Genomic DNA, 11,071 nt, shown 5'->3' with positions numbered 1-11,071 from the left:
ATGCATTAAATCATGTATGGAAACTTGTTCAAAATTGTATATGGTCATCCGATGATATTGAATATATATTGTATATTCCTCTTGAATTCTTTTTGGTTCTAATTTCAAATTTATTTGAAATTGTACATTCATATGCATGTATGTAGTACCGTAGAATATATGAAACTCCTTCAAAATTAAAATAAAGCACAAAAGAAATAAAACAATACAAATTAAACAGAAAACAGGTTTAGGGGGGGCTAAAACCCTAAACCTGTGGCGGCCTTTAGTCGCGGTTGGCCAGAAGAACCGCGACTAAAGGTCCTCCGCCCCGACGGCCGCCTGGCGCCCACGTGGACGGGCCGTTAGTCGCGGTTCTTAAGCAGCCGCGACTAAAGGTGGGGGGCTTTAGTCGCGCTTATTTGGTCGCGGTTGCGCAACCGCGACTAATGGCAGTTGCGAACCGCGACCAAAGGCCTTTTTTTCACCAGTGTATTGTACTCCCACTACATTCAAAAAAGTGTCGTGGCTTTAATTCAATTTCAGGTTAAATTTGAACTAAAGTCACGCCACTCTTTTCTGGATCGGAGGGAGAAGATCTTTACGAATATTTCTACGGACTTTGTTAAACTTTAAATAGTCGACTTAAAAAATTCTAGAACTTTAATTATTTTGAAACGATGGGAGCACTAGCTTGGACTGCATGCATGTGGCTAAGCAAAGGTATGCACTGATGACCGATGGATGATGATGAAGAGTTGATGACTAAGGCATGACAACAGGGTCGAAAAAATTTCAGCATTAAAAACTTGGACGACCGAGTGTTCAACGCTAGTGACTCGAGCGATGGTGCACACAAGCCCACATATATTTTCTTTCGGAAACACTAACGCCCACACGTGTGGGCGTTTGCATCTCACTCACACACGTGAATCCGCGTTTATTTTGTGGGTGCACGAATCTTGGTATATTTATGATGCAACATAGGACTGAGCTGGTGTGTGGGCATTCATCCGGTCGCCCACACGTCCGTTTCACCACACAGAGGGACCAGTGTGTGGGCGTTTAGCAGTTCGCCCACACGCCAGTTTTCACTCACGCACAAGGACTGGTGTGTGGGCATTTGCCATCTCGCCTACACGCCATCTCCTCTCCCACACCCAAAATGTCAGTTGCCATACGTTTTGCAATGTACATGGCAACTGCCCCACTCTGCTTGTAAGCAGATGACAACTCTCTTTTTTTTTTACCCGAACATGTCAGTTGCCATGTGTTTTGCAGGGTACATGACAACTACCCCAGTGTGCTCGTAAGCAAATGTCAACTCTCTCTTTACCCGGACATGTTGTTTTGTCATATCTTTTTGTAGCGCTACACGGCAACTGCCTAGTGTTAGTAGGTGGCATCTCCTAAGGTTTTCAAATCATGGCAACTGTTATAAACCAGACCATACATGGTAACTGCTTAGTGTTATTAGGTGGCAACCTCTAAAGGTTTCAAATCATGGCAACTATAGTAAACCAGACCATACATGGCAACAGCTGCAGTTGCCTAAAATGGCATCTCGCACTTGACCTGAGATGGCAACTGCAGTTGAGCAACCATGGCAACTGTTGTTGTCCGACATGGCAACTGTAATTCAGGGACATGACAACTATAGTTAAACAGACATTGAAGAGGGTCCGGACCATGGCAACTGCGGGGACGCGTGCTAACTGTCACGCGGGGCGTGCGGGGCCGTGAGGTAGGTGGCTGAGAGAGATCGTGTGCCAGTTATCCATTTTGCCCACACGTAGGCGTGTAACAGGGACCGCAAGGAAAAAAAGAGACATGTGGGTGCTAGTTGTTTTGCCCATACATAGGCGTGTGGGCTGGTCCTTTTAGACACCACATAAAACGTGTGGCCAGACTCCTTAACGCCCACACGTAGGCGTGTAACAGGGACCGCAAGGAAAAAAAGAGACATGTGGGTGCTAGTTGTTTTGCCCACACATAGGCGTGTGGGCTGGTCCTTTTAGACACCACATAATACGTGTGGCCAGACTCCTTAACGCCCACACATGTGGCAGTTATCGTCGTCCTTTTCTTTTGTTAAGGAGCTTAAACACAAAGATAATAGCTAACACTAAAAAATCAAGAAGAGAACAACCGTAGAAATATGTACCTAACAAGGTGATAGCTTTGTTACATCATTCCCTGCTCACCACCTTGCGTCACCTCCCCTGGGCGATGCCAGGGGACCCAAACCCTAGCGCCGCCAGGCCCTTTCCATCTCCTCTCCTGCCTCCGGCCAAGTCCCCGATGGCAGCGGGCCCGACGCCAAAGCGCTAGGGCGGGTGGTGTGCTGTGGGATCTCCCGGAAGCGGCAGGGGAGACTCCGGCGTTGGATCCACGAGCAACAGGTAGGGCGATGCCCCTTGCCTGTGCGGTGGCAGTCAGATCCGTGGCCGGTATGGTGCTCTTCCCCTCGGTGGAGTATGTGCTTGGAGATGGGTGGCAGCAGAAGCCACGAATCTGGCGTCCCGTCCAGGTCCGCCTCGGCGTGGTTGTTTCCAACTGGTGGCGTGTGGAGGGACCGGTGAGGGGTGGCTAGAGGCTCCCTGCCGGCGTGCCGATGACGGCTTTCGTCTTCACGACGAGGCTACGTACAGTTCCAGTCAGCTGTGAAATCGGGGGGGCGGGACTTCCGGTGAAAATCGCGCCGACTATGGTCATGACGGACGATGGTGGCGTATGTGACGTCGTTCCCTTCTCGAGGCATCGTTGTTGTAGGTCGAGGTACCCCACTCGTGATGCTCCTAGGGAAACCCTACATCTGGGTCTACCGAATCGTACGATGATGGCACCTTCGATTCCATTGTCCCTCCTGGGGGCATCATTTTGGAGGACGTGCTCACTGGAGGGGACAAGAGGAGGAGCGGTGCTACATCTATCGCAAGGCCGACGGCGGATCCCGGCGGCATGGTGCTGTGGAGGTTCGGCGACGGGTGCATATGGATGGATACGTGCAGGATGATGGCATTGTCTGGTGGCGTGGTGGCGTCGACGGCTGACCAGGCAAGGTCGATGCGTCAGTTCCTGCTCCAGAGATGGACCGGTGGAAGATGGCGGTAGCAGCCTCTGAGAGTGCGATGGTCTGGTGTGTGATCCAGTCCTGGTGGCTGGGTGGGGCATCCGGTTTTAGATGTTAGGCTTTGGTGCGATGTCTGTTTGGTATTTGGCTCGGACATTCGGCACTCCTTCATCAAGGGGGGGAGGATTAGTAACAACTGTTCTCTAGATGGTGGCTTCAGGCTTACTGATGTATTACTTTATATGGTCTTTATGAATAATTAATAAAATGGCTACATGCATCATCCAGATGTAGAGGTCGGGGCTACATCCTGCTTTAAAAAAAATGTACCTAACAAGAACTATAAAATATGCAAAAATAATAATAACATTTGTTCTTGCGCAAAATAATCCCATCGAGTGAAGAGCAAAAAATGGATGCTACTCTATCTGTTCCAAAATAATTGAAGTCTTAGGATTGCCCTAAGTCAAACTTCATTAAATTCAACGAACTCTATATAAAAATATACTAACATCTGCGAAACCGAAATTACTTCATTAAATTCATTATGAATACATTTATGTATTATATATATATTATAATGTAGATCTTTACGGACATTTCCTCAGATTTTGATGAATTTGAAATAGTGGACTTAAATTTTTTCTAGAACTCCAATTATTTTGAAAGGAAGAGAGCACTACCTTGGACTGCATGCATGTGGCTAAGCAAGGTATCCACTGCTGACCGATCGATTTTTTTTTTTTGAAAAGGGGGATCCCCGGCCTCTGCATCAGCACGATGCATACGGCCATCTTATTAAAAATAAAACATCCACAAGGTCTCGAAGTCTCAGTAGTAGCAAACTAAAAAAAACGACAAGGCTCACACAGAGCCCAAAGGCTAGATACATAAGCTAGCCCAACAAAGGATAAACCACGGCTGAACAAAAGACAGGTAAACTAATTGCCTATCCTATTACATGACCGCCATCCAAACCGGCTGAAGATATCCCGTGCTACCGTCTCCCATCGGATAGCTCCAGTAACCAAACGCTCCCTGGCCTCCGTCGGAGTGAGTAGCGACCAGGAACGGATAAGTGCCGTGGCTCTGAAGATAACCTGCAAAACATGAGTGTTTGTTGTTCTGTTAAAAACAAGATCATTTCTGCAATTCCAAAGCGCCCACACTAAGGCGCACACCCCCACGCGAATATGCTTAGCTAACCCGGGCTCTACCCTGTTAAGCCAAGCTCCAAACATCATGTTCACCGAAATTGGTGGAGTAATATTGAAAGCCACATGAACAGTTGATGACTAGTCATGACAACTATAGGGTAGAAAGATTTTCAGCATTAAAAACTTGGACGACTGAGCGTTCAAACGCTGGTGACCGGATCGATGATGCACATCCGCCCACATGGTGTCTGTCACACGACTTGAACCTTGGATCATGATGTTTGAGGCATCTCTGTCGTTGTCGTGGCGTGCCAAACCAATGTACAACTGCATGAGCTAGCTAAGATTTGGCTCTTTTCACTACTTTGATCCTTTCAGAAAACTTTAGCATAAAATGAACTCCACATAAAACTATTTCACGATCTGACCCTTTTGATAACGTCACAAGCCGTGGCGTTTCTTCTTTATTTGGAAACACCGAGCTAGCTAGTGTTGCTTCACATCATAAATAATTGAAAAATGTGAAAAGCTAGTTGAAACGCCAACCACCCTTGGCGTTGCATGCTTGTACAGCAACGCCCACCCCCTTGGCGTTTCCAGCAATGCAACAAACTTTGGCGTTCATAGCATCTCGACCAGACCAGCAACGCTAGCCAGTTCGGTGTTTTCATATAGTGCAGCAACGCGACGGCCTTTGGCGTTTCTGAAAAGGATCAGATTATGAAATTTTTTTGTGCGAAGTTCATTTTATGCTAAAGTTTCCTCATAAGGTCTGAATCTCTACTATCTCTACTACCTAAAAGAACCGTAAGGTTCCGTCTTCCCTCTTACGTCGTTAGTTTCGTCAAGCCCTCCCGCACCCATGCGATTGAATTTTTTTTTCTTCACGTCCTCCTCACGTTGGTTTTTTATGGAAACCACTCCTAGAAAACAGACGCCAATTGATTCCCCTGCCTTATCCCACTGATCTGGCCGCCGCCACAAGCTCCCCGATCTGGCGAACGACAGGAGGACGCGCGCTCCCCATCATCATTGTGCGACACCCAAGGATTCGCCGCTGCCGCACGGAGCTATTTTGCAGCGTCGAGGAGGGCGTGGGCGAGAGTTCATGTCTTCCCGAGGCTGCCGCCGTCGGGCTCGTATCGTCACGCGGACATGGAGTCGATGCGGCAGCCGGCCATGCCCTGTTCTTCTCCCTCCCCTTCCCAGTTCATGCTCCCCTTCCTCTTCCCCCATTCTTGAGGTCAATCTCGTGATGGACTCCTGATTTCTGAACATATATGTTGCTTGTTGTGCTGCAGCCTGTAGGTCGTTGAGGTGGGGTGTGGCAACTCGTGATACGGCAAGAAGCTACTGCGGTAGGGCGACGACGTCACCTGCATCAACCTCTACGTGATCAACATCTAGCTTATTTTCACTTGGGAGTAGGTGCTGCTGATGCCATTTGAATTTCCGAGCAATCTCGCCCTTTGCAGGTTCGTCTACCCATGTCACTATCCCCCGCAACAAATGACAACTCGGTTACAAGCATCGCTGAGAAAAGAAACTGGGAGATACCATGTTAACCAAAGTGTAACAGTTCTTATGGAGGCTAACCCATAATTGTTTCCCTTTGAGACTCTCCCTGAAGCATACAGGAATATTGTGACATGATGTGTGTGTGTGTGTGTTTGAGTCTCACCTGTTTGTCTTATACTCCCCTAGGGTGCCGTCTGGTACTGATTCTACAGATAACTCACTCTTCATACCTGTGCTTGCTGAATTTGGTAGGTAAGAGGAGACATCAGAGTATCAGACCAGGTTCCAATGTCGTTGGCATGGTTGACAGTACAATCTTGAAACATGTTTACGAAAGAACAAAAGTACCACATGACATTTTCATACACGATCTTTCACATTTACTTTCTCTCCTTTTTTATTGGAATCTTCAGTCACTGTTCATGTTGTATTACTGCAGGAATGCAGGAAAGATCATCTGGAAAATGGACCACTTCAACTGCATTTTTTATGATGTACTGTCTAATGTAATTTCTTTTCTGATAATGGCATTGAATAGTTCATAGTTTTGGTGGCCTCTTGATTCATGTCATTAATAGTTATTTCGACAGACCAATGATGGTTTTCAGTATAAACTTTTCAAAAACCCAAAATCCCTTCCACTGGTCAATTCTGAAAATTGAGAAAAAAAATCCGAGTGGGTTTCTCTATTTTAACTCTTTCTCAAACTCTTTTTAGAAGCTATGACGAAAAAGGAGTAACCATTCTAAATCCTCTGGTGTTTTCGAAAGGTTTTCTATGTAAAAGGATCACAAGGTTACTAAGTACTATTATTTAGTTCTGGATATTCCAGGATCTAACTTCCTTCACTGCATTTACATACACTTCGTATCTTTTTGATAATTTGCATGGATGATTTCAGGCATAAGAATTCATTATTGACAGTGATGCCACATAAGTATTCACCAAACGCCTCTGCCAAGGTAAACAAAGTGTGAGAGCTCAGTCATGAGAAGCTTGGATTATTATTCTATTATCCTTTAGTGACGGTGTTTTGGATCATGAGAAGTCCATGCTTAATCCTGACGTCGGATGCAAAACAAGATATTCTATTATCCTTTAGTGACGGTGTTTGGGATCTTGAGTAGTCCATGCTTATTCCTCACGTCGGATGAAAACAAGATAGTTCAGTTCATGTGTATTATTTCTTGCATGAGTAGTTCTGTTCTTTGTGAAAGCAAATGTACTTTATCACTTAGCTTCTTATCTCAGATTCCACTCAAATTTCTGTTCATTATTTCATTATATGTTAGATTTTATTTCTTGCAATAAATTTTGTGAATGGGGGAGAGTAGAGTTGCATAGTCAAAAGAAGCTTTGCAATCTTGTAGCGCAGTAGTAAATTTGGATCAATCTTGGGTAACCTGATATATTCACCCTTGTGATTCATTTTTTTTCTTCACATCCTCCTCACGTTGGTTTTCCATTGAAACCACTCCTAAAAAAACCAACACCAATTGATTCCCCTGCCTTATGTGCGCCCCGTGCAACGCACGGGCATTCACCTAGTAGTGAAAAAAGCCCTAAGACTTGGGGTTAAATCAATCAGTCCCGATCTGATGTACTCACCGTGAGTACTATACAGGCCACTAGTAGTAGCTAGCTTGACCAACTCGCGCGCTGGCACGTGCACGCGGTGAAGAACCAGACCGCCAAGACTTGCCAGTCAGACGCACACCAGTCCAAATAACCTAATTAAGTCTGGACGTGCATGAAAATGATTTTTCCACCGGTGCCGTATGTAATTGCAAGACATCCATCATCCTTGGTTTGTTCCATGGATATTTGTGATGTCTTTTCATGTGTAAGCTGTTAATCATTTTCTAGCATGAAACGATGCAATACAAATTGAGGGGGTCCACAATAGCAGTCTTTTGTCAGGTAACAAAGTGAGAGGAGAGGGACGACTGGCTGGGCAAATTTGATAAATTTGAACTGTGGACGAAATCAAATCACAGAATAAACTGTTCATGAAATTATTTCACGCGGCTGACCTTTTTGTGTGACGCCCGACACGAAGGCGCCACACTACACTCTGCAACGACTCACAGATAGGCGCTACATGCCTGCCCAGCGTTGCACCCCAGACTGTCTAAAAATTGCTAAGTCAATGTGCAGAGCCTAAGAACTAGGCGCTGCACTGTATAGTGTGGCACCTAGCTCTCAGGCGCTGCACTAGTGGTTGCACTACAAAATAAAGCAATCACTAGTGCAACGCCTAGAAGCTAGGCGCTACACTGTATAGTGTGGCGCCTAGCTCTCAGGCGCTGCACGCTGACTTAGTAATTTTTGCATCACATGGGTGCGACGCTGGCCAGACGTGTAGCGCCTATCTGTGAGACGTTGCACAGTGTAGTGTGACGCCTTCGTGTCGGGCGTCACACAAAAAGGTCAGTCGCGTGAAATAGTTTCACGGACAGTTCATTCTGTGATTTGGTTTCGTCCATAGGTCAAATTTGTCAATTTTGCCGACTGGCTGCAGGACACACGACTCTCTCTCTCTCTCTCCAACTAAAGACAAGCATTTTATTTTTCTTATCACATTTTGAACATACTCGTCACTTTTAACCAAATTTTCGTTTTGAATTGTTGTACATATTTGAATTTAGGTCAACAAAGATCTTTAAAACAAGACTAATCTTGGACATTTTGACTACTTTGAATTTTCAATTACATTTTACAGTGAAGCTACTTATTTCATTAAAAAGAATTGATAGTTGTGAAGCTGCATATTTCAACAAGTAAAAGTAATATTTTTGAATTATATTTCAAATTGAAATATGATATTGGTGAAATATATTTCACGAATATCATTTTTGGATATAGAAATGAGCACATTCATAGATATCATATTTCAGAAGTCTGATTTCACACAGTTAAGAAAATAATTTCATCAATTTCTTAAAACTAATTTGGAATAACCAATTTTACATTCTCAGATAACAACTTCAAGTTTTTTTTTAAATAACAAGTTTCACATATTTTCATCTCAAAAAAGTTTCACATATTTCACGCTGAAATCTACTTCATTTATATGAATATTAGTTTTTACTCATTTCAGAAAACTGATTTCAGTCATATCATTAAACTTGTTAGCCGGATGGACGGGGCGAGAAGGCGACGTGCATGGCATGGAGTTCTCAACAATAATTAAGCTTAGAGCACATGCACCTATGCACCCGACCCCGACAAACCTGACAAAACTAACGAATATTTACGCTTCGGAGTCCACCATTAGCGGTTAAAAATGGCATTTTATGCCATGTGGGTTGGATTAGTTGGGATTCCAACATAGTTCGATGGAGATGTCGTGGTTGTTAATTTCAGGCCTCTATTGTGGTGATCGTTCGATTATCTTGTAATCTTAATGTAACTTTTATTATATCTGAGATGCTTTGTACTTCAGACGAACTTTTAAATAGGTCTGATCATTTTCGCAAAAAAAATAAATAAAAAAATTGATCGCCGTCCTTGTGTTTAGGATCGAGGAGCTAGCTAGCCAGTTGCCCGGACAAAATGGCGACAAGGACACCGAATAAGGCCATTCCTAACTGGTTGCGCGCGCAACCAGTATCGTCGCCGTCGCTGCACCAAGTGGATCAGCGCTAGCATGCCCCACATGACCCCTCCCGAATATGGGTTTTCCATTTTTCTCAGCGCCATACGAAACGAATACAGTCACATCGTATTTGGCGCTCGCACCTACGCCTTCGTCCTAGCGCGTACTGGCCTACGTCCCCATCCACTACCCCGTGACCTGGGCTGCCCCATCTACCCAAGCCGGAGTGCCGGACACAATTCAAAATTCAAATCCCTCAGGCAGACGCAACTGCATCGACCAGAGGAACCACGGCGTGGTCTTCCCCGCGACTGGATCTCGAGATTTCTTCATGATTCACCAATGAATCTCGGTTAAGGTTTCTCCTCTCTCAAGATTCTCTTTTTCTTTCTTGCGTTTTCTCCGGCAAATCCTCAAATCTTCGTCTTGCCATGTTCATGGGCAGCTTCTGTTCCCAGCGGATCGCAACAGAGGGCGTCCCTGATCTAGGATTGCTAGAGGAGGAGGAGGACAATGAGTGCATTCATCATCCGTATTTCCAGAACGATTCATGAATATCAGGCCATGCCAGATTTCTCCAACGTCCCAGATATTGTCAACACCGAAGAGCCCGCACCTGAATCGCAGCATACTCCAGCTCCGTGGCCTCAAAGGTACTAGCATACTGAATCTCTCCATCTGGTGGGTTGTGCCACATTCAGTGAACTAGGCATGTTTTTTCAGTAAAGTAGTTGGTTTGAACACGAGCTGGCAATATGGGGCAGCCCGAAATTAGCACGGTCACTGTCATCTTCAGTTTCTAGTTTCTTTATTGATGAATGTTAACATCCGTGTTGTATATGTAAAATAATACTACGGACCAATATTAGGCAAGCATCACCAGTTCAGTATTTATCATGGGCATTGACATATACAGTAAGGACGGATCATACAACAGATGGCTCGACGTGCACATACTACACCACAAACTACCTACGCGCTCCACTAAAAAAAACATAATGCGTCCGCGCTTGATTAGAGAAGCAAGATTCATTTCAGCATGGAGCGAAAGAGCTTATGATTAGAGAAGCATGCAGCAGCTAGCTAGGTGGAAGTGGAACAGGTGTGTGCGGCGGGGGAGGGAGGGAGCTTACCGGCGGAAGTGGCGCCGATGACGTCCCCTTTGGAGTCCGCGAAGTGGAGCTCCACCCTGGTGGCCGACCCCGGGTGCGCCGCGTAGTAATCCTCCACCGCCATCTGAATGCCGGTCCGCCGCCTTAGCGACACCGCCGACAACACCTTCGTCGACCAGTCCAGGATCACCCCGACGCGGACCGGCACCATGGTCTGCGCCGTCGCCGCCCGCAGCGAGCCCGCCGGGTACTGCCCAACCAGCGCGGTCACGGCGAGCAGTAGAGCGTAGAGGAGAGAAGAAGGCGAGGGCGCTCGCACCATGGTCTTGCAACTTGGGAAGACTGATGCCCGCTCAAGCCGGCGCCGTCCTCACTCATATATACGCGACCTGGATGGGTCTCGCCCAGCCTCGCGCGCACCCACCCGGCCGGCGACTTGTATTCCGGTGGCGTACCGCGACGTTGCTGAGGTTGCTCTTGAAAACTACTCTTGACTTTGACTTGTCTGCGCGCGCGCGCTGAGGGTGGGCCACGTACTACATACGATCGAAAGTTACATAGCAGCGTAGGAACCGGTCTGAACCGTCCAGGGTGGATGTCGATCGACGACTCTGCGCTAGCAACTGTTCCTTTT

General features: G+C 46.1%; 1 pseudogene; it reads right to left on the bottom strand.

Annotated features, from left to right (window-relative positions):
- The window catches only part of LOC119321728, a 16,691-nt pseudogene extending 5,932 nt beyond the window's left edge, over positions 1–10,759 (bottom strand).
- Positions 10,760–11,071: the final 312 nt, after the last annotated feature.

The sequence above is a fragment of the Triticum dicoccoides genome, chromosome 6B (genome assembly GCF_002162155.2).
Source record: "Triticum dicoccoides isolate Atlit2015 ecotype Zavitan chromosome 6B, WEW_v2.0, whole genome shotgun sequence".
NCBI lineage: Eukaryota > Viridiplantae > Streptophyta > Magnoliopsida > Poales > Poaceae > Triticum > Triticum dicoccoides.
This window is presented reverse-complemented; position numbering and strand designations above follow the sequence as displayed.